The sequence below is a fragment of the Chrysemys picta genome, chromosome 2 (genome assembly GCF_011386835.1).
Source record: "Chrysemys picta bellii isolate R12L10 chromosome 2, ASM1138683v2, whole genome shotgun sequence".
In the NCBI taxonomy this organism is placed as follows: Eukaryota; Metazoa; Chordata; order Testudines; family Emydidae; genus Chrysemys; species Chrysemys picta.
The window spans coordinates 225,398,053-225,422,540 of NC_088792.1; positions in this window are offsets into that span (position 1 = coordinate 225,398,053).

Sequence of the window (24,488 nt, forward strand, 5' to 3'; positions counted from 1 at the left end):
TAACCTAATTTTTTGCAGGGGGAGCTGGGAGCCCCAGAGCTGCTCTAAGTTACCCTGACAGAAACAGCCCCCCTCCCTAGAGGTTACTCCATTGGCCCTAATTTCTGGAGTGCAAGACTCCTCTCTTACCTTCTGAATCAGGAGGTTGTCCTATTATATTTGTGTGTTATCCCATCTCTCCACCCCAGCCTGGCCTGCTTGTTTTTCTCATCCATATGTTAGCCTTGTTTTTAAGGCTATAAGTCTTTTTGGAAACAGACTGTTATTTCTATGTTTGTACAGAAACTTAATACAATGGGTCCAACCTGGTTGCAGCCTTCAGACACTACTGCAAAAATAAATGTTAAATAATAATATTAATGAGCTACATGGGATCTGCTTCAGTTGGGAATTTCCCTATACAAAAGTGTCACAAAGGGGCTAGACCAGAGGCTGATGATCAGTCCCATAATCAGTGATGAACTCCCAAAATCCTAATAACCAGTTCCCTATTGGGTCCTCGGTGGCACTTCGGTGGCGGGGGGGGGTCTTCACTCGCTCCGGGTTTTCGGCGGCATTTCGGCGGCGGGTCCTTCACCCGGAGTGAGTGAAGATCCTCCCTACGTGCCTGTCTTCCCTCCCATCTGACCCCAACCCACGTCCTGCCCCCAACTGCCCCCCTCAGAACCTGCAACCCATCAAACCCCCCACACTCCTTGTCCCCTGACCACCCCCTCCCGAGACCCCCCACCCTAACTGCCCCCCAGGACTCCACCCCCTACCCAACTCGCCCCGCTCCCTGTCCCCTGACTGCCCCAACCCCATCCACCACCACCCCGAAAGACCCCCGGAACTCCCACGCTTACCCAACCCCCCCATTCCCTGTCCCCTGACCGCCCCCCCCGAACCTCCACCCCCTCCAACCGCTCCCTGCCCCTTATCTAACCCCTCCTCCCAGCCCCAGCCCAACCCCCTTACCATGCTGCTCAAAGCGGCAGGAGCTGCAGAGCTGCCCAGAGCGCTGGGACTCTGCGAGAGGGGGGAAGTGGGGGAGGGGCCGGGGGAGCGTCCCCAGCTGGGAGCTCAGGTGGGCCGGACAGGACGGTCCCACGGGCCAGATGTGGCCCACGGACCGGAGTTTGCCCACCCGCAGGCCCCTTTACAACCGGTTCTACACCGGCTTCTAAATTTAACAACTGGTTCTTGCGAACCATTGCGAACCGGCTGCAGCTAGTGCCCATAATTCTTACATGTAGATATCTTATTTCTAGCAGCCCACCAAAAATGTAAGAGACAAGGCTCATTCTCTGAACTGAGATATCTGAAAGGAGGAAAGGGCCCTATCCATTAAAGATATAATATGCAGATACATTTCCTTAATATTAGTTAATAAATGGCAATCCTAGAACCCTATTGTCATTAATTTTAAGATGATTCCATTGATTTAAAGGGAGAGTTCTGCTTAAAAAAAAAAGGCATGATGTATTCATTTGTAAAGCTTAGTGAATACCTTCAGTAATATTTATTGGATGTAGCTATCTAGTGAAAAACAGCACATATGAAGATATTTGCAAAAATGTGTGAAAATGGTACTTGAAGCAAATAAAGAATCCTGAAAAATAATTTGTTTGTGAAAATCAGAAAACTGAAATCTTTGTTCTCAATATTTCTTTGATAAGTGTAATGTTCAGAGAAACTCAAACTCAGTGAAACTCAAAAATTTTAAATTTTGCCTTTAGTGTAGCGAAGCATCCAGAAATTCAGATGCATTATTTTAACTACCTGGGACTCTGGAGCCTCATTCTGACATCACTTTGCTGTAAATCAGGAATAGTTCTGTTGAAATGAATGGAGCCACACCAGTGGAAAACTTGTGTAAATGAGATCAGAACTGGGCATCAGCAGTTAGCAAAATTGGCTTGGAAGCCTCCTAAAATTATGCTTTCTGACTTCTGCAGCTGAACAGAAAAGTTGCAAAAACAGGTTTTTCGCATGGTATTTTGGAACTTCCAGTTCTAGTTTGGTTGGAATAGCTGTGTAAAAGCATTCATGCTAACATTTCATAACCTCAGAATAGGTTTGGTTTGAATTCAGAGGGAGGTTTGGGACAGGAAAGAACCTTGCTTTATTCCAGCTGGTTTGCCTAGTCCCAAAACAGATTCTTAGAGATGAATCGGAAGCTTTAAATTGAATTTGTTTTGGTTAAACCCATGACAGGCAGTAAGAGATCAGCTGTGAAGATCTGATTTGAATTTGATCCAACTCATATCTGAACTTCCCCAAAGTTCTACTTCTAGGCTATTCACATCTGGGATAAAATCCTGGCCCTGTTGAAGTAAATGGGAGTTTTCCATTTACTTCAATGGGGCCAGGATTTCATCACTGGAATTTTGACTCAGGGCCATTTCTGTCTGTAATGCACATTTGCTTGATTTCTTGCAAAATCTTACAGATTCCTTTCCGCTTCTCTTCCACCAACCCCTGCTTACAAATGTCAAAAGCTAACAGAGCACTGCATTACTGCAACCATTTAACTATCCTTGTATCTTATATAGTGGTGAAAAAAGTTATATCGTTATTTTTAAATGTTGTTGTTTATATCTTAAATAGACAGGAGACTAGAGGATAAAGATGGCAGGAGAGTGAAACTGTTGTAGAAACTAGTGTTGATATTTGCTACATCAGCAGAGTGTTGGGTCAAAATATGCAAAGTTGGCCAGCAAAAGCATCTGTCTGGCATTCCAGCTAGTGAGCTGATATTCATTTTTTTAAAATGCATAATAACATAGCGATGATAACTGTTATTGATACTAGGGATGGCTGAATAACAAAAGGAATCTCCCTGAGCCTTCAGCTTGGTTAGAACCATACTTGAACTGAACCTTTGCTCAGGTTTGAAAGGTCCAGGTAAATTTAAAGGAGGTTAGTTGTTTATTTACTGTGTTCTTTTCACCTCCAGAGTCATAGCTGGATGTGCTATAATATCAAGAGACAGACTTTATTTATTTATTTTTGGTCATATTTAAAACTGGGACTGGAAGTGGGAGGGTTGGAAATTTAGCAAGATTTACAGCCCAGTTTTGCAGTCCTAGGAGGTTGTTACTCAGAAGAAGGTTGAAATACGCATCCAAACTATTCGGTGGTCATTCTAAGTTCCAAACCATTTGCTGTTCATCCATCGCTGCCTGATCCTTCAAGGTGTTAAGTGCCTCTGAGGCAGTGCTGAGCTCCCTCAGCGCCATGTGATGCCAGTGGGAGTTGAGGGCTCTCAGCATCTTGCAGAAGGAAGTAAATACCACATGTGGCCAGACCTTTACTTGACCCTGCATCTTTTTGGTCATACATCTAAAAACTTGTAATGTTTCGGTCTATAAATTTGTGTTGCAGCTCACTGATAAGTAAGACAAATTTTACACATTGAGGAACTGCTGTACTAAAACAGACCAGTGGTCCAGCTATTCTGGTAGCCTTCCCCTGAACCTCTGTGAGGGGTTAGTGTAGGCCCTGAAACGTGAGAGAGAGAGGTTGGGGGCAGGTATTTGTACCTGGTGTGGGTGCCTTTTGTGAGCCTTGAACACCAATTGCACCTCCTCCTCTCTCCACTGCTGAATGTCAGAGCTAACTTTGATTCCATTAGGAGTCTAATTACAGCCTGCTGAGCTGAATTCACTTTGGGCCAATAGTGTACCAGCACTGGGCCTCCCCTACTACTAGCTGAAATCACTAAGAGCTGAAATCACAAAAGAGCTAAAGTTACTAAGAGCTGAGATCACTGAGGCTGTGTTAACTAGTGGGGGAGCCTGAAGCTATATTGCTAAGTGGCTTGCAGAGCAGTTTGTGGGGACGGCTGGAGGAGCAGCTAGCAGAGCGGAGCCTTGCGGGGACGGTTGGAACGGCCCAAGGAACGGCGAGCGGAGCGGAGCGGCTCATGGGTCAGTGAGTGGAGTGGAGCGGAGCAGCTGATAGAGCAGAGCAGTTCGTGGGACAGCAGGAGTGGCTCACGGGACGGCTGGTGGAAGTGGACTGGCTTTTGCTGAAGGCTGTGGCGGAACCCCACGGAGAGGCGGCTGGTCGGCCTCGGATCACATAAGGTGCCCCTTAACACCCTGCGCGCCCCCCTTTGAACTCTGGGGCTGCACTGACCAGGGACAGAGACTTTGGGGGTTGTTGGACTTTTGGGACTTTGGTGATTCTTGGGTTGCTGGACCCAAGAGACTTTGGGGGTGTTGGACTTTTGGGACTTCGGGTGATTTTTGGGTTGCTGGTTTCAAGGAAAAAAAAAGGGGGGGAGGGATAGCTCAGTGGTTTGAGCATTGGCCTGCTAAACCCCAGGGTTGTGAGTTCAATCCTTGAGGGGGCAACTTGGGGGTCTGGGGCAAAATCAGTACTTGGTCCTGCTAGTGAAGGCTGGACTCAATGACCTTTCAAAGTCCCTTCCAGTTCTAGGAGATGGGATATCTCTATTAATTATTATTTTTTCTTATTCTTAACTGTAAATTAAAGGAGTGTGCTGAGACTTGTTACACAATGATAAAATTTATTCACAAAAGTAATCTTATGTGCAGGACCTTTCCAGTAGAAGGCAATGTCGATCCCTTGCATTGTGTAAGTATGTAAATGATACATATTTATAGCAGGTATCAAGGAACAAAATGGCACTTTTAAGAAAACATGGCATCCCCATGAGTACAATGCCCCAAGCATTGGAGTCAGGGAACTTTGTCAATCTTCCTTTACTCTATAAAGACTTGTGATACAAAGCTAGTTGCAGAATGTGTGGAATGTGACCGTAATACTCTTTATATTACTAAAAACAAACTGATGTTCATATGACAGAGAATTTCATAATGTCAGCTTTGCCATTGGCAGAAACCACTCACTTTAACAACTTTGCAATCTGCAAAACAAATATAAATGTTTTCTATAATTTTTCTAAACAGAAATATTGCTCAAAGCATTTTGTATTGCATTAGACACTTGATCTAGTGACTAAAGTGACTGCTAACTTAGGTGAATGTTACGGGGAGTGCAAGACCAACAGAGGCATGTATGTATTCAGGGATTATCTGTGTGTGTCTGTGTGTGTTTGTTTTGGGGAAAGAGGAAAGTTGTACCGGTATAGCTGCTTTTGTACCAGCGTCCATGTATTACATCACTGTAAAAAGTGACTTGCATCTGGGCATGACATTCCAAAGCAAATCTCTTTTTACAAAACATTATATCTGTCCTAGGGTGTTTCATGGATACAGTTTCAGTAGTGCAAAAATAAATAAATAAACAAGCAAGCCAGTGTTGAAAAGCCCTAAGTCATTTTTACAATGACTATGTACTTTTCTAATTACACTCTCAGATTATTTCACTATGGGTCATATCATCTGCTTCCATGTAAACCAGCATGAAGCGGGCAGATATTGCCCAAAAGATTCAATGCAACAAAGAAGTGAAAACAGCATGTCGTCATGCCCTGTGAAAATCACTCTTCACAAATTGTGGTAGGAAGTGTAAGGGTGGCTTTAAAAAGCTACAGATGAAGCCATGATGTGGGAAAACGATTACTGCTCCAGTGTAACACTGTGCCATGATGCAACTCCCATAAGTGCCCGGTGCATGCCAGCATCTATCGTAGCCACATTAACCTAACATATATAGGTCACTGTCCTATATACTATGGATAAAATCCTGGCCTGCCTTGAAGTCAATGGCAAATTCCCACTGACTTCAACAGGGCCAAGATTTCACCCAGTAATTATAATTACAGTCCATTACATGGCTCCAGTATAAGTTTCTCTTTGTGTGACTGTGCCGGATGCTAGCATGGTTGTCATATGCAGCAATTCTGCAGGATTTCTCATTAATTCTGTAAGTGTCTATAGCCAATGGTTTCCAGAGCTTGCTTTCTAGGTCAACAATTTGCAAACAATCTTTCAAAGCTCTGTTAAAATATTCAATTTCCTCATTGGCCTAAGGACGAGAAATGGTAGAAGGTCTGTTCTTAATATTTCTTCAGAAATTCTTCAAACTCCATTTCTGTGAACTGAGCTGTCAGAGACTAATTCTTCAGGGTTTCCTTCATGCATGACAATTGCTAACACAAACCTCCTACAATTGATGAAGAAACCTGGGCGGTAAAGGATACTTCTGTGCATTTGCTGAGGTAATCAGTTACAGTAAGAACATAACAGCCATCTGCTGGCACTGTTTCAAAATGCCTTACTATGTCAATAATAAACTTTTTCCCACGCATGATCAAATAAGAGGCTTGAATGTAATGGCAGCATGGATGTTACAGCTGTTTTGTCTGCCTCTGGCAAGTAGCACAGAAACTTATAGTACATTAATCTTGTGAAGCCATTCATGGCAACCAGAGATATCTCTGACCCTTTGTCATGTTCTGAGAAATCCCTGGTAAGTTTCATATGGGATTTGAACAGACCTGGGTTAGAGCTGAGTAGAAACAAGGAGAGGCACATATCACACAATGATGCCCTCTTCTGCAGCCATACTCCTGATTGTAGTGTAGCATGCTGCCACAAGACTGGATCCTGAATGATGCTACAGTGGAGAAAAAAAGTTTCTTCACCATCATTGCAGCCCTGACATATGTTTGTAAAAATCTTCATACTGTGATTGGCTGAATTCAGACTGGAATTTCTGCCACCAGCACTCTAGCCTCATTCCTTCATGCTTCATCTGCCCAATTTTCAAATTCCCTGTTGTACAAAGACACAATTCAGCTGTTCTAAGGACTTAGCTGTGCCCTCAGATACAGGGATGTGCAGTGCTCTGCATCTTGTAAAATCAAAATATGCAGCAGCCAGTTTTCCCTGGGTGTGCCATGATGCATGTATTTATGTAGTTGGATGTTGTGCTTCTGATAATCATCAGAGAATAAAGGCACAGCTACCAATACAATAAACTTTATTATTAGGCACTATTCAGATAAATAGCATGCAATAGTACCACTGGAACATGAAACCTGGGGAAATCCATAGGCTAAACAGATGTTCTGGTTTATTTGGACAGTCCTGAAAGAGTATGGTAGTTTGGATATACCAGCTGACTATAAAACAAGATTTTTATTCAGATATCAATATTATTAGCTTGCTGAATATCTGGCACCTCCCAATGTGGGTTCCCAACTACTTCACTTCCACTGACATCTTCTACATGCTACCTTAATGCTGATCACTGGCCCAGCAATCCCACCTCTGTGTGTGTCAGTGACTTCTATGAATTCTGAAATTCTGAGCATGTTACCATGCGGTGACTTTGGGGAATGATCTGGGATCCTTTATGCACCATTGCAGTGTTGGTATCACTTAAACTTTATAAAATCTGGATTATTTCCTTTGCTGCCATAAGAGCCCCTACATGCTGCATTTGAGAAAATACTTTAACAGGAAACAGAAAAAGGGCAAACTCAAACTGAAATAAAAAAATGAATATAATTAATGATCACCAATGTAAATCTTATCCAGGCTAGTAATGATCAAACATCCAAGACTATTTCGTGATCTGTCTGAAATGAGATAGTGGTTTCAATTCCATTTTTTCCTCATGGAGAAGAGTTCACATCACAAAAATCCATCATCTGATTGGTACACTTGTTGGTGATATGAACAGAAAAGCCAAGGACTGAATTGTTATGGATATAGAACTACTAACTTATTCCCTGTGGTGTTCCCTCCAAGCCAACGTAGAGATGTGCGAGTGGGAAAGGAAGACTGTATTGCCATTACCATGCTATAGACACTGTAGAGAGCCAGGATCTTCCTACCTTATGACAACTAGTACCAAAAAGATGAACCATGGAATAAGGTACTATACAATGTGAGTAAGGGTGGGAGAATTTGGGCCTCTGCAATTACATAAGAACGGACGTACTGGGTCAGACCAAAGGTCCATCTAGCCCAGTATCCTGTCTACCGACAGTGGCCAATGCCAGGTGCCCCAGAGGGAGTGAACCTAACAAGTAATGCTCAAGTGATCTCTCTCCTGCCATCCATCTCCACCCTCTGACAAACAGAGGCTAGGAACACCATTCCTTACCCATCCTGGCTAATAGCCATTAATGGACTTAACCTCCATGAATTTATCCAGTTCTCTTTTAAACGTTGTTATAGTCCTAGCCTTCACAACCTCTTCAGGTAAGGAGTTCCACAAATTGACTGTGCGCTGTGTGAAGAAGAACTTCCTTTTATTTGTTTCAAACCTGCTGCCTATTAATTTCATTTGGTGACTCCTAGTTCTTGTATGATGGGAATAAGTAAATAACTTTTCCTTATCTACTTTCTCCACATCACTCATGATTTTATATACCTCTATCATATCCCCCCTTAGTCTCCTCTTTTCCAAGCTGAAAAGTCCTAGCCTCTTTAATCTTGTCTCATATGGGACCCATTCCAACCCCCTAATCATTTTAGTTGCCCTTCTCTGAACCTTTTCTAGTGTCAGTATATCTTTTTTGAGATGAGGAGACCACATCTGTACGCAGTATTCAAGATGTGGGTGTACCATGGATTTATATAAAGGCAATAAGATATTCTCTGTCTTATTTTCTATCCTCTTTTTAATGATCCTAACAACCTGTTTGCTTATTTGACCGCCTCTGCACACTGCGTGGCCATCTTCAGAGAACTATCCATGATGACTCCAAGATCTTTTTCCTGATTCGTTGTAGCTAAATTAGCCCCCATTATATTGTATGCATAGTTGGGGTTATTTTTTCCAATGTGCATTACTTTACATTTATCCACATTAAATTTCATTTGCCATTTTGTTGCCCAATCACTTAGTTTTGTGAGATCTTTTTGAAGTTCTTCACAGTCTGCTTTGGTCTTAACTATCTTGAGCAGTTTAGTATCATCTGCAAACTTTGCCACCTCACTTTTTAACCCTTTCTACAGATCATTTATAAATAAGTTGAATAGGATTGGTCCTAGGACTGACCCTTGGGGAACACCACTAGTTACCCCTCTCCATTCTGAGAATTTACCATTCATTCCTACCCTTTGTTCCCTGTCTTTTAACCAGTTCTCAATCCATGAAAGGACCTTCCCTTTTATCCCATGACAACCTAATTTACATAAGAGCCTTTGGTGTGGGACCTTGTCAAAAGGCTTTCTGGAAATCTAAGTACACTATGTCTACTGGATTCCCCTTGTCCACATGTTTGTTGACCCCTTCAAAGAACTCTAATAGATTAGTAAGACATGATTTCCCTTTACAGAAACCATGTTGACTTTTGCCCAACAATTTATGTTCTTCTATGTGTCTGACAATTTTATTCTTTAGTATTGTTTCAACTAATTTGCCCAGTACTGACATTAGACTTACTGGTCTGTAATTGCCGGGATCACCTGTAGAGCCCTTTTTAAATATTGGTGTTACATTAGCTATCTTCCAGTCATTGAGTACAGAAGCTGATTTAAAGGACAGGTTACAAACCATAGTTAATAGTTCCGCAACTTCACATCTGAGTTCTTTCAGAACTCTTGGGTGAATGCCATCTGGTCCCGGTGACTTGGCAATGTTAAGTTTATTAATTAATTCTAAAACCTCCTCTAGTGACTTCAATCTGTGACAGTTCCTCTGATTTGTCACCTACAAAAGCCGTCTCAGGTTTGGGAATCTCCCTAACATCCTCAGCCGTGAAGACTGAAGCAAAGAATCCATTTAGTTTCTCCACAATGACTTTATTGTCTTTAAGCGTTCCTTTTGTATCTCGATCATCGAGGGGCCCCACTGGTTGTTTAGCAGGCTTCCTGCTTCTGATGTACTTAAAAAATATTTTGTTATTACCTTTTGAGTTTTTGGCTAGCCATTCTTCAAACTCCTCTTTGGCTTTTCTTATTATGTTTTTACACTTAATTTGGCAGTGTTTATGCTCCTTTCTGTTTACCTCACTAGGATTTGACTTCCACTTTTTAAAGGAAGACTTTTTATCTCTCACTGCTTCTTTTACATGGTTGTTAGCCACGGTGGCTCTTTTTTAGTTCTTTTACTGTGTTTCTTAATTTGGGGTATACATTTAAGTTGGGCCTCTATTCTGGTGTCTTTAAAAAGTGCCCATGCAGCTTGCAGGGATTTCACTTTAGTCACAGTACCTTTTAATTTCTGTTTAACTAACCCCCTCATTTTTGCATAGTTCCCCCTTTTGAAATTAAATGCCACAGTGTTGGGCTGTTGAGATGTTCTTCCCACCACAGGGATGTTAAAGGTTATTATATTATGGTCACTATTTCCAAGCGGTCCTGTTATAGTTACCTCTTGGACCAGCTCCTGCACTCCACTCAGGACTAAATCTAGAGTTGCCTCTCCCCTTGTGGGTTCCCGTACCAGCTGCTCCAAGAAGCAGTCATTTAAAGTATCGAGAAATTAAAGAGAGGGCTTCATTCCCCAGAGTGGTCTGTTCAGTACCATGAAGAAATATTAAATTAACTCAAAATACACCTTTCTTTATTATAATATTTTGTAAATTATAGCATGTACAAGTGGATTCAGAAGATTCATTCAGCTCCCTGATTAAAATATTAGTTTTTTATTATGTGTTTAGCCAGGTAGTGCGTGGGAAGATATAGATTTTTGCTATTTTGAATGCAACCTTTATTTTCACTGACAGGTTGAACTCTGAATCAGAATGCAAATCACTGCAGGCACGGATACCTATAGAGCAAAGGTGCTGCTTTGCTATGTGTACAACTCAAAAATGTACCAGATATGGACTCACTGAGGAGCTCCCATTAAAACAATAATTTAAAAATAATGGACATGTGGGATTGAAGCTTTTTTGAAAGGTTGCATGAAATCCTGTATCATTTCAGAAGCGCTAGGTTTTCCCTAGGAGCATAGCAAAAGGTTGCTAGGTTCCAGAGAATATAAATAAAATTGAGAGAGTGTTCATTTTTCATTCTCAGTAAAATATTGATGGAGCACCACTGTCAAAATCTATTTGGCAAACTGCACTGTGTACCTTGAATATCTACATTTTATATTTATGGACACAGAGAACATCATCTTTCAAGATGCTTCAAACCAATAGGTGTAGCAAAACCAAAATATTGAATTTTTGTTTATTACAATACATTTGGTAATAAAATAGTGTTACATTTAGACAGTTTTACTGACTGGAATAAATACTCATAAAGGTCAATGTTTTTCCATGCTCTTCTTTAGGTGTTCACTGACCTGCTGCTTCCACTCTTCTCCATTTTAATGTCATAAAGATCATTGTGTCAACAGGATAATAAACTGTTATTAAGATATTCAGATGAATTTTCTACCCTGAGAAATTATGGGATCAGGTAGTCCAACCTCCAGGATAAGGCTAAAATAAGAAACATTTTCATTTTAAAAGAATGATTTATTTGACTCAGTAGCCATGCAAAGGCACATCTTATTGAATTACAGCTATATCAGATACAAGATGGGCAGCTGACACAGACAGGATATTCATTCCCGGGGGAGAGAGGAAGCAGAACCAGCTGGAATGTCTCCTGTGGCTTCAGAGATGCCCAAGATGCTGGCAACAGCATATGCATCCCCAAGCAGCACTGCTGGCATATACAGAGAGCTTCACAGATCATTTGAAAAGGTTGGTGCCATCAATGCATTTTGCCAGTGTAGACAAGGCTAATGCAGTTGACCCCTGTGCGGGAGCAAAAGGAAAAAAATGACTAACATTGTCTAATGCATTACCCACAATACATAATTTGTATTCTAGTTTCCAGTTTTGATCAGAGCTAAAGATGGAGTATATTTTGACTACAGTGTAAAGTCTCATTGTGGCTGGTCCTGTGTGGGTGTGCCAGATGGGGGAGAAAGCTATGCTACTTCGTATTTTTCAACAAACAGTTTCTCTCATTTCTAAAAATTACGCAGCATATTCAATATTATAGTTTTCTACGGTATTTATTTGCTGTTATGTCTAACATAGATATTATTAAATAACGAGTCACAATTCACTACTCACTGTTAGCATGCAACTGAAAAAAGGAAATTATACTGGGCAAAGCACAATATCTTCTCCCCCATCTTGTACACCCACATAGGACCAGCCATAACTGAGCCCTTATATTATAGTCAAAATATATTCTATCTTTCACTCTGATCGAAACTCAGAACTAGAGGTGATCCAATTATTTATTCTGAGTAACGTACTGAACAATGTTAGTCACTTTTTCTGACTTCCAATCAGAAACAACTGAGTCAATTGGATTCCTGCACCTAACTCAGTTAGGTGCTTTTGAAAATCCCTCCTTTTAACTGTTCACTGTTCATTATTCATGGTGTGTAACTGGTCAGTAAAGCTACATGGCATTTGTACTGATCCCAGCTGGAAGACTAAAGCTTTATAAACAAAAGAAGATGACTACCTCTCTTTGCATATAGGTATTTGTGTGAAAAACAAACACTCTTCAAACATTTTTGAACAAAAACTCATTGGTATGGGTGTATTCATGAACAGTGAATAAAAAGGGGGTATGGACATGGTCAAAGTGAACAGCTGTTCGGAACTTGCACAAATGTTCACAAATTCTGTTCGGCAGTATTCTTCTATCTCTGATTGAAACGTGTGGGTATTTTTCTTGCAACTATGAACTGCAGTTGTGTGGCTTAGTAAAATAAAGACAGATGGCAATGGATTATCTCTAACACTTCATTAATTGCAGTACAGCCATTACATACTTTTCTAATGAACTCACTACGTCGTGGCCCAGCACAATTTCCTTTTCTCATTCACATGCCACCACTTAGTGAGTAGTGACCTAATAAGAAATCGTGACTAATTAATTAAGAATGTCAGACATAAGCCATAATACATTAGCAAACTATATTATTGAATACGTTGTATAATTTTTATGAATGGGAGAACTTTTTCAATGAAAAATAGGAAATAGCGCAGCAGCACCCAAACTCCAGATTCCTCATCAGGATTTGCTAATATAGACCCCTGTACGGGTGCCAGGAGATCATGGTACAAGGTCCAAAAGCAGAATCCGGACATAAATCCTGAATAGAACCAAACTAGATGTTTTCAGCAGAGTTAGGTGGGACATGGTTTTCCCCTCCTGCAAAAGTTTTTGAGATTTTGACATTTTGTCCAGTCCTGAAAGAAAAAGTCAAAACCTTGAAATTTTCCCCAACCAATAATCTGGAAAAAATAGATTGATCTAAATATTTTATTGGCGTTTTAATCTTTATTTATTTATTAACCAAAATCTACCAATTCAAAACAAAGTCATTATGAACCAGAAAATGAAATTTTTTGTTTAGAAAATGTCCAAATGGATTGTTAAGCCCCTAGGTACTTTTGAAAATCCCACTATACCCCATCTACGTCTTTAGGTGGCTAAATGCCTTCAACAATCTGGCCCTTTGGCATGTAGGAGGCAAAAGCTCATTGAAATTCAATAGAATTTAGGCTAAGTGCCTAAAGACCAGATTTTTAAACAGTAAATTCCATTCAAAGTTGATGTGATTTTGGTTCCTAAGAGCCTAAATGACTTTTGAAAATGCGATTTAAGCTCCTGAATCAGTTAAATGTTGTAACACTGAGCATAGCAACACTTGAATACCTTTACGAATCTGGGCCTTACTCACTTTTGAAAATGTAGTTTAAGGTCCTAAGCCACTAAGACTCTTTTGAAATTTTTACCCCAAATCTGAAACTCAAATTTGGGGCTTGTCCTGTAAATACATATGCAAATATGTGTCCTTGTGACAGTTCATGCAGAAGTATCCATGTACCTAATCCAGAGCCCATTGAACTCAGTGGAGAGATTCCCAACTGACTTCAACAGACTTTGGATAAGGTCAACTTGAAATCTCTTTGATTTCTTTCCTTCTGTTTATAAAAAATTCAGTCATCTAGTCATGGAACAGAAACAACAGCCAGTGATTTAGGTGACAAATCACATGCAAACTGATAAGGAAAAATGAAAAGTCAAAGTGAATAGTTCTGAGATAACCCATAGGCTGAGATGTGTTAATATAAAATGTCCATTGAACAATTATGAATAACAGACACATTTTAAAAGATAAAGTCTATGTGTGGACAATTTACAGACAAAGAAAAGGGCTACATTCATCTAATGCATAGACTGCTCAATTTTGAAAGAGAGCAGTTAATATTAGCATTGTTTAAATATTCATTAAAATTATCAGTGTTGACTATTTTTTCTGCTTGAAAAAAACCCAGTATTAATTCATTTTGCCTTGTGAGCATACATCACAGGGATTTTGCAATACAGAAATTCATATTTTAATAGAGTTGGGAGAGCTTGGGAAGCCTGCCTGGCAAATAGCTCACTTTTTATAACAAGAGTAATGAAAAAGGCTTTTGCATCTGAAGAGAGGTTAATTGCAGTAACTGGAGAAATTTAAACTGTGTGCTAGGTGGTGGGGGAAAAGTAGGGTAGGAGGGACAAAACAGAAACAAAAAAGGTAAAAGATTAAATTAGAATAATAAGTAAAAACAATGTAGGATCAATATTGTAAGATGTTTCTTAATGGTAAGACTTTTTTACAATGTGAAATAATCTCCTAAGGAAAGTCCACTTGCTTGAGTGCGTTAAAACACTGGACAAAACATTGCAGAACATACTCTCAAGAATGACTGTTCATTGCCCCCCCTGAAATATGCAATCCTTGGATTTTTAAGTGGGGGAATATCAAAAAAGAGTAGTGGTGGGCATTACCTCTGTATATGGCATTAGTGAGACCAATATTGGAATACTATGACCATTTCTGGTATCCACACTTTCAAAAGGATGTTGAAAAATTGAAAAGGTTCAGAAAATAGTGACAAGAATTATTCAAATCCTGGAAAATATGTCTTTATAGTGAGACATTTAAGAAGCTCAATCTAATCTATTTAGTTTATTCAAGAGAAGGTTAAATGATAACTTGATCATGGTCTGTAAGTACTAACATGGAAAAAAGATAGCTGATTGTAGATGGCTTTTTAATTTTGCAGAAAAAGACATACCGTATATACTCGTTCATTAGCCTGTTCGTTTATAAACCGACCTCCCAAGATGGTTAGGTAAAAATAGCAAAAACTGTATGACCCTTTCATAAGTCGACACTATATTTCAGGGGTTGGCAAACTTTGGCTCCTGGACCAGTAGGGTAAGCCGCTAGCAGGCCCGGGCATTTTGTTTACCTGGAGCGCCTGCAGGCATGGAGCCCCTCAGCTCCCAGTGTCCGTGGTTTGCCTTTCCCAGCCAATGGGAGCTGCGGGAAGTGGCGCGGCGCTTTCCACAGCTCCCATTGGCTGGGAACGGTGAACTGCGGCCACAGGGAGCTGAGGGGCTCCATGCCTGCAGATGCTCCAGGTAAACAAAATGACAATGTATTAGATATTCAATTCAATGATTCCATAGAATTTAAAATCATCAAATTTTGGTGTAGACCCATTTATAAGCCGACCCCCGCTCTTTGATGCGTCACTTTCTTACCAAAAATATTCAGCTTATGAATGAGTATATACAGTAATTGTTTGGATGCTTAAGCTAGGCAAATTCAGACTAGACATAAGGTGCACATTTTTAACACTGAGGGTAACAACCATTGGAACAACTTATCTAGGGACATTGTAGATTCTCCATCACCTGAAGTCTTTAAATCAAGACTGTATATTTTTCTAAAAGATCTGATGTATCTGAAAATAAGTTATGAGCTTCATGAAGAACTTGTTGAGTGTGTTTTTTTGGCTTGCTTTATATAGAAGGTCATATTAGAGCAGTGGTTCTTAACCTGTGAGTCGGGACCCCAAAGTGGGTTTTAATGGGATTGCCAGGGCTGGCTTAGACTTGCTGGGGCCCGGGGCCCAAGCTATAGACCCCCTGCCTGGGTCTGAAGCCCTTCGGCTTTGGCCCCTCCTGCCCAGCCTAGTGGGGCTGAGGCTTTGACTTTGACTCCCCCAGGGTGGCAGAGCCTAGACAGGCTCAGGCTTCGGTTCCCCCTCCTGGGGTTGTGTCATAATTTTTGTTGTTAGAAGGGAGTCGCAGTGCAATGAAATTTGAGAACCTTGGACTAGAGGAAAATAATGGTCCATTCTGGCCTTAAAATCTATGAATTGATATATGGACTTGTCTTATCTAATATTGACCTTTCATTTTAGCTACATTCTACAGTTTCCAATAGCACTAGCATTTCTTGCAAAACTTGACAAAATCTATTTTAAATCGTTCCCAAGGAAAAGAGCTTATGGGATTTATGGTGGATTATTATTCATGAAATCCTATTATCAAAGTAATATTCCTCACTTTCCACAATAAATATCTTCCAAAAAAGTCCATGTGACAGGGTGTTCCTGAAGGAGTCCTTTTGGGGAAAATTTACACAAAGTTTAGGCCTCTGGGAGCTGCCTAGGAAGGCCAGCCAGGAACAGCTGTAGGTGGAACCAATCAGTATTGGTCCTCCCATAGCTAGAGGAGAGAGATAGCTCAGTGGTTTGAGCATTGGCCTGCTAAGCTGAGGGTTATGAGTGCAATCCTTGAGGGGGCCACTTAGGGATCTAGGGCAAAATCAGTACTTGGTCCTACCTAGTGAAGGCAGGGGGCTGGACTTGACTCAATGACTTTTCATGGTCCCTTCCAGCTCTATGAGATAGGTATATCTCCGTATTATATATTAGAGGGGTTGGGAGCAGGCAAAAGCCAATCAGGGCCTAGAAGGCAAAATAAAAAGGGCTGGCTGCTTCTTCCAGGGGCCAGTACTGAGTGAAGTTGGGATGGGGAAGAAGGATTTCCCACATCTTAACCCAAGAAGCTTGGTCTGGTCAGGGTCTAACTTTGACTACACATTTTTGCTTGAGTCAATGAAAGACTATTTTGTTTATTTTGTGGAATGTAAAGGGCCACGCTGAGTTGAATATCAATTTGACGTCTGTAAATGAGGCAAGCTCATGCCATGAGATGCTTATGAAATGAGACAATCCAATTCAGTCAGAGACAAAATGGGATTTATTCTATTCTATTCTATTTTATTTTATTTTATTTTATTCTGTTCTTTTAATTGATTTTCATACTGAAGGTAACTCTATACAAAGCAAATGGATAGGTACTGGTAGTACTGTTTTACTATGCTGGAGGAATGGGCAACAGTGGTTCAGATAAAATAAACATTGACCCAAAACTTTACCCAGACAATGAACTTGTGTTCATTTTTGAGATTCATAAAATTCAGTTAAGTTTTTATTATTATTTTTAATTCTGTATGCCTGATCACTTATTGGTTTCAGTGAACAGGGGTCTCAGAAGTGTAGAAATGGCATTAGAAAGATCACTTTCACAGTATTTGCAGATTCACGGGAAGCAGGAAATGCTGGAAGTCTCGTGGAAATGCCTGGTCTCTAGAGATTCCCTGCCCAGTACAGTTTTGACAAATTTCAGCTAAGTTTGTAAAATTTTGAACATATAGCCAAACCAAACCAGTGGCCCTTTTAAGGTTTGTCTATCACTACTGTGTAGGAAAATGCAGCAGCCATTATGCAAAAATTTTGAAACTTTTCCAACATTTCAAAATGAGAAATTAATGGCAACTGACCCTTTCCTGCAAACAGTTTTAGTTTAGATAAACTGGCATTTTCCAATGAAAAAACATTTAATCAAAATATTCCTGATCAGCTCCAATTATAATAGCTTTTGAATTATAGTAAAACAAACCCATTAGTGGTCACTTCTTCTAGAGAATATTATTCTCCAATACCAGACAGCTCCATATTTTGTATCATGATAAATAAATGGGTTAAATCCCATCTACACATGCACATTTGCAACTTCAATTGACTTCAGCATCAATATATTTATCTCTGTCTAGGCAGAATTTGGCCTTGCGAATCTCTCTCTAGATTTCTGTAGCCTTGTGGAGATTTGTCTAAAAGAGGTAGATTAATACAAGGGCTGAATGCTGAATGTATGTACAAATTAATTTAGTTTCTATAACAATAAGTTTTTCCTATGTAACATTTGATTAAGATTGTTGATTCATTCCCATTGTCTGCTTCAAGGTCAAAAAACAGTTCTCTAATGTCTGTCTTGAACTTATTTTTCTTACTTTCTATTCTCTTCCTGATAACACTAGGTCACATAAGATGATTATTGAATGGAAAATTAATTATTTTGATTTTGATTATTGATGACGATTAATGGAAAATTTCCTGGTTTCTCATGACTGAATGTTTAGGGACCCATTTATCGCCTCATTGAAAGGAGATCTGGCGGTCCCGTCATTAATGACGAATTATAATACATTTGTATGTCATGTCAATAAAGCATTTGTCAGCCAAAAGGCTGGAGGGTTTTACAGCATTAATCTGCTTGATCTGGGAATAGCATTTACACATCATTTTTATTTATTATGCATAACGAGTGGCATCCTGCAGGAATCGGTTTGGGGTCCGGTTCTGTTCAATATCTTCATCAATGATTTAGATAATGGCATAGGAAGTGCACTTATAAAGTTTGTGGATGATACCAAGCTGGGAGGGATTGCAAGTGCTTTGGAGGGTAGGATTAAAATTCAAAATGATCTGAACAAACTGGAGAAATGGTCTGAAGTAAATAGGATGAAATTCAATAAGGACAAATGCAAAGTACTCCACTTAGGAAGGAACAATCAGTTGCACACATACAAAATGGGAAATGACTGCCTAGGAAGAAGTACTGCAGAAAGGGATCTGGGGGTCATAGTGGATCACAAGCTAAATCTGAGTCAACAGTGTAACGCTGTTACAAAAAGAGCAAACATCATTCTGGGATGTATTAGCAGGAGTATTGTAAGCAAGACACGAGAAGTAATTCTTCCACTCTACTCCGCACTGATTAGGTAGGGTTACCATACGTCCGGATTTTCCTGGACATGTCCGGCTTTTTGGGACTCAAATCCCCGTCCGGGGGGAAATCCCCAAAAGCTGAACATGTCCGGGAAAATCCGGCGCCGCTGGGCCGGGGGCTGGCCCGGGGCCGGCGGTGCTGGGCGGCCGGGGGGGGCGCCGGGCCGCCGGGGGGGGCGCCGGGCCGCCGGGGACCGGCAGTGCCGGGCGGTGCGCCAGGCCGCCGGGGGGTGCGCCGGGCCGCCGGGGACCGGCAGTGTCGGGCGGTGCGCCGGGCCGCCGGGGGCCGGCGGTGCTGGGCCGCCGGGGGGGTGCACCGGGTTGCCGGGGGCCGGCGGTGCTGGGCCGCCGGGGGGGTGCGCCGGGCTGCCGGGGGCCGGCGGTGCTGGGCGGGCCGGGGGTGCTCGGCCAGGGGCCCGGGGGCCAGCAGTGCTGGGCGGGCCGGGGGTGCTCGGGCCCGGGGCCGGCACCCCAGGGCCCGAGCCGACCCAGGCTGGAGCCGCCAGGGGGCCAGCCTGGCCCGCGCCTCCTCCCCCCACACCCTCCTTACCTGCTTCAGGTTTCCCGCGAATCAAATGTTCGTGGGAAGCAGGGGAGGGGGCGGAGACTTTGGGGGAAGGGGCGGGGATGGGGCAGGGGGGGCGGGGGGCCGGGGCCCCGTGGAGTGTCCTCCATTTGGAAGCACAAAATATGGTAACCCTAGATTAGGTCTCAACTGGAGTACTGTGTCCAGTACTGGGTGCCATATTTCAGGAAGGATGTGGACAAATTGGAGAAAGTCCAGAGAAGAGCAACAAAAATGATTAAAAGACTAGAAAACATGACCTATGAGAGAAGATTGAAAAAATTGGGTTTGTTTAGTCTGGAGAAGAGAAGACTGAGAGGGGACATGTTAACAGTTTTCAAGTACATAAAAGGTTGTTACAAGGAGGAGGGAGAAAAATTGTTCTTCTTAACCTCTGAGGACAGGACAAGAAGCAATGGGCTTAAATTGCAGCAAGGGCGGGTTAGGTTAGACATTAGGAAAAACTTCCTAACTGTCAGAGTGGTTAAGCACTGGAATAAATTACCTAGGGAGGTTGTGGAATCTCCATCATTGGGGATTTTTAAGAGCAGGTTGGACAAACACCTCTCAGGGATGATCTAGATAATACTTAGTCCTGCCTTGAGTACAGGGAACTGGACTAGATGACCTCACAAGGTCCCTTCCAGTTCTATGATTATCTGTAACAAATACATGCAGATTACTGCTGCCAAGGAGTTAAAAAGGGATACTCAATTTCTTAGATATTAAAAGTTGTTGTATAATAAATATGTGAATGTGACGGGGTGCACTAGGCCCTGATGATCCCTGCTGGAGGTGTTGTGGCTCTGCCACACACCTCCCCAGAACAGGGCAGTAGAGAGGTCCTTCAAGCTGCCTAGAGCAGTTGTGTGGGAAGCAGCAAAGCAGGGGCCAGCAGCCTAGTATAAGAAGAGCTGCAGGGTCAGAGAGAGTTCAGTTCCTTACTAGAGCTGGAGGAGTGTGAATAGTGCTTCAGGCTAACTGCTGGGACTCCACGAGGACAGGCCCTGAGGTAAGGGTGAAGAATGTGCAGGAGCCATGGGGAAGTGGCCCGGGGAAGTGGCCCAGGGAATTATAGCAGCAACGCAGTTTATTTAAAGGGCCATTGTGAATGACTGCTATCTATAGGGTCCCTGGGCTAGGACCCCGGAGTAGAGGGCGGACCTGGGTCTCCCCTCCCCTCCCACCAGCCACTGGGAAAGTGGCCTGGACTTTGAGGCACCCCAGAAGGGGGGCTGAACTGTAGTGGCCCAGCTGAAGAGTTGGGCCAGAAAGGCCCTGAGAGGGTGAAGACACTGCCTCCAGGGAAGGAGCCCTCGGGCACTGCTCTATTCCAGAGCAGGGACAAACAGAGACATAACAGAGGGCACTGAGAGGCCCCTGTTGGACTTGTACCCCAAAAGGGGTTTGCTTTGCTTTTATCTCACAGACAGACTGTATGACTTGGCCAGAGGGCAGAGTCACCGAAGACCCACCACAAACAGAGAGAGTGCAGCCAAACGCACTCGGCCAGGCAGCACTCGCAAGAGGTGAGTGCGACCTCAAGTGCAAAAATAATTTGGCTTAATAACTGAGAGTAAAATCTATTAATTAAAACAATGTTCTTATTTCTTTTATTTTGATTTATTACAATAAAAAGTGCCCATACGCAGGCTCAGAGTGCCCTGCCAACTATCTTAAATTATATAACTACATAAAAATTCAATAATTTCACCCCTTCTCCCAAGCAGCAGCTCTAAATACAAATCACAATACCTCCAACACTTTGTCCAGTGATTCAGTTCCCCTTAACTTTCTTCAATGGACAGGCACAACAAATGCATCCTAAAACGTGTCCTGGAAAGCAGAGCTCTGGGTCCTTCTGGAGAATGCCCTGTCAGCCACCCACTTTCTATTATATCATGGGGAATATAGCACAGGCCACTCTGTTATATCAAGGGGGACATTGCATGGAGCTCCACCACTGATTGTAATCATCCAAGTGTTTCATGGGGAGAGACGTGGTCTGTCAGGAAGGCTAGACCAGGCCCCGTAATATAATAATGATTAATAAATTAATCATACCTAGCTCTTATATAGCATTTTTCATCATAGATCTGAAAGTGCTTTACAAAGGAGATCAGCATCATGATCCCCATTTTACAGATGGGGAAGCTGAGGTACAGACAGGTGAGCCTATTTAGAGCTTAATAAGCCTAACTACACACCATTTATGACATTAACTATATTACCACAAGCAAAAAGAAGACAGGTCCAAAACATGTAAACAGTGTCTTCAATAAACGCTTTTTTAAATACCTGATGTTAAAATTCAACCCTATAGTCATCCTGACTGATAATTCAAGACAATCGAGTCCCCAGCCCTATTTGTCCAAGTCCATTCTCCATGTATTTTTGGTGAGAGGGAAGTTTCAAGAGCAGGTGCTATGACAAAAGTTGGTCACACAGGCATTTTCATTTTTTAAAATCAGCATTGTTTTTTTCATGAAATAGTCAGCCACCACAAATATGGAAGCATGATGGTAAGAAAATAAAACATTCTACAACTGTGTAGAACTAACTGTAGAACTAACTATGGGTAATAATTCAGACACCAAAGAATTCTTGTTATAGGTCAACAAGAGAAAAGGGGTTATACTGGATTAAAAATTGATTTCCCAAAGCTAACATATTAAATTCAATAATATTTCTCAGTTGTTCACAAAAGACAAAAACTTCAGTCACAATAAATTACTTCTGAGTATTTCTAGCGCTCAGAAATGGGAGGGGAAGCGGAGTGGCAGTTAGGAATGATTGTCAGGATTAGAAAAAAAGGAATTGCATGTATTAGCAGAATTCACGCTAGCTTTGGCTATATGTATTCATTGCCATTCACTATTTTTACCTGCGCTGGCACTTATTCCTAAAGGATCTCCGTCACCCAAGCAAAGCGCCCATACAAAGCCAATGCATTATTATAAGAAGTAGTTGATGTAGGATTTAAGTAGTGCATATGCCTTGTGCTGGTCCTTTGCTCAGAGATCAGTTTCATCCAAAGGGAAGAGCTTGATGCCTTTGGAGAGGAATAATCACTCCTGGAGCATCCCGGGTCCCTTTAGGATGGTGCACTGTGCTCTCCATAGGAAGCTAGACTACTATTCTGGCCGTTGCATAGGGTGGGCAGAGCCATGACCCCACTTTGATTGACTTGTACCCTAGAGCTGCTAAGAGGGAGTAATCTCTGTCCTTCTGAATGGGGCAGTTCCTTGTACTCTTCTCCTGCTGCACATTTAAGGGGCAGGTGCAAGTTAAGATAATGATGAGGCTTGGGAAAATCATCAGTGAAGCTGTAATGCACAGGCCAAGGTCACACTTTTTATATAAAACGAATAACAATAATTCATAATCATTGATTTCTTACTGGAGGAGAGAATCTCAGCCTGATTTTTACTAGATGGAGCATGAGCTATCTTATAAGTAAATATTTCTTATTCGTTGCTCTTATTGCATTATAGTATTATTATTACAGAATATGAGACATGCCTTAAATGAGGGTGAGATGTTGCAAAATGTAATAGACCATGTTTAACCCCTAACTCCTCTGGAAGAACATACTGGAAAATACAAGTTTCAGAGTAGCAGCCGTGTTAGTCTGTATCCGCAAAAAGAACAGGAATACTTGTGGCACCTTAGAGACCTAACAAATTTATTTGAGCATAAGCTTTTGCAGGCTACAGCCCACTTCATCAGATGTATAGAATGGAATATATAATAAGAAATATATTTACATACAGAGAACATGAAAAGGTGGAAGTACCCATACCAACTGTAAGAGGCTAATTAATTAAGATGAGGTATTATCAGCAGGAGAAAAAAACTTTTGTAGTGATAATCAAGATGGCCCATTTTAGTCAGTTGCCAAGAAGGTGTGAGGATACTTAACATGGGGAAATAGATTCAATATGTGTAATGACCCAGCCACTTCCAGTCTCTATTCAAACCCATGTTAATGGTATCTAGTTTGCATATTAATTCAAGCTCAGCAGTTTCTCATTGGAGTCTGTTCTTGAAGCTTTTCTGTTGCAAAATTGCCACCTTTAGGTCTGTTACTGAGTGACCAGGGAGGCTGAAGTGTTCTCCTACTGGTTTTTGAATGTTATGATTCCTGATGTCAGATTTGTGTCCATTTATTCTTTTGCATAGAGACTGTCCGGTTTGGCCAATGTACATGGCAGAGGGGCATTGCTGGCACATGATGGCATATATCACATTGGTCGATGTGCAGGTGAACGAGCCCCTGATGGCGTGGCTAATGTTATTAAGTCCTATGATGGTGTCATTTGAATAAACATGTGGACAGAGTTGGCATCGGGCTTTGTTGCAAGGATAGGTTCCTGGGTTAGTGTTTTTGTTGTGTGGTGTGTGGTTGCTGGTGAGTATTTGCTTCAGGTTGGGGGGCTGTCTGTAAGCGAGGACAGGTCTGTCTCCCAAGATCTGTGAAAGTGAGGGATCATCTTTCAGGATATGTTGTAGATCTTTGATGTGCTGGAGAGGTTTTAGTTGGGGGCTGAAGGTGACGGCTAGTGGCGTTCGGTTATTTTCTTTGTTGGGCCTGTCCTATAGTAGGTGACTTCTGGATACTCTTCTGGCTCTGTCAATCTGTTTTTTCACTTCAGCTGGTGGGTATTGTAGATTTAAGAATGCTTGATAGAAATCTTGTAGGTGTTTGTCTCTGCCTGAGGGATTGGAGCAAAGGCGGTTATATCTTAGAGCTTGGCTGTAGACAATGGATTGTGTGGTGTGTCCTGGATGGAAGCTGGAGGCATCTAGGTAAGTATAGTGGTCAGTAGGTTTCTGGTATAGGGTGGTGTTTATGTGACCATCGCTTATTAGCACAGTAGTGTCCAGGAAATGGACCACTTGTGTGGATTGGTCTAGGCTGAGGTTGATGGTGGGATGGAAATTGTTGAAATCATGGTAGAATTCCTCAAGGGCTTCTTTTCCATGGGTCCAGATGATGAAGATGTCATCAATGTAGCGCAAGTAGAGCTAAGGAAGCGTTGTTCTAAGTCAGCCATAAAAATATTGGCATACTTTGGGGCCATGCAGGTACCCATAGCAGTG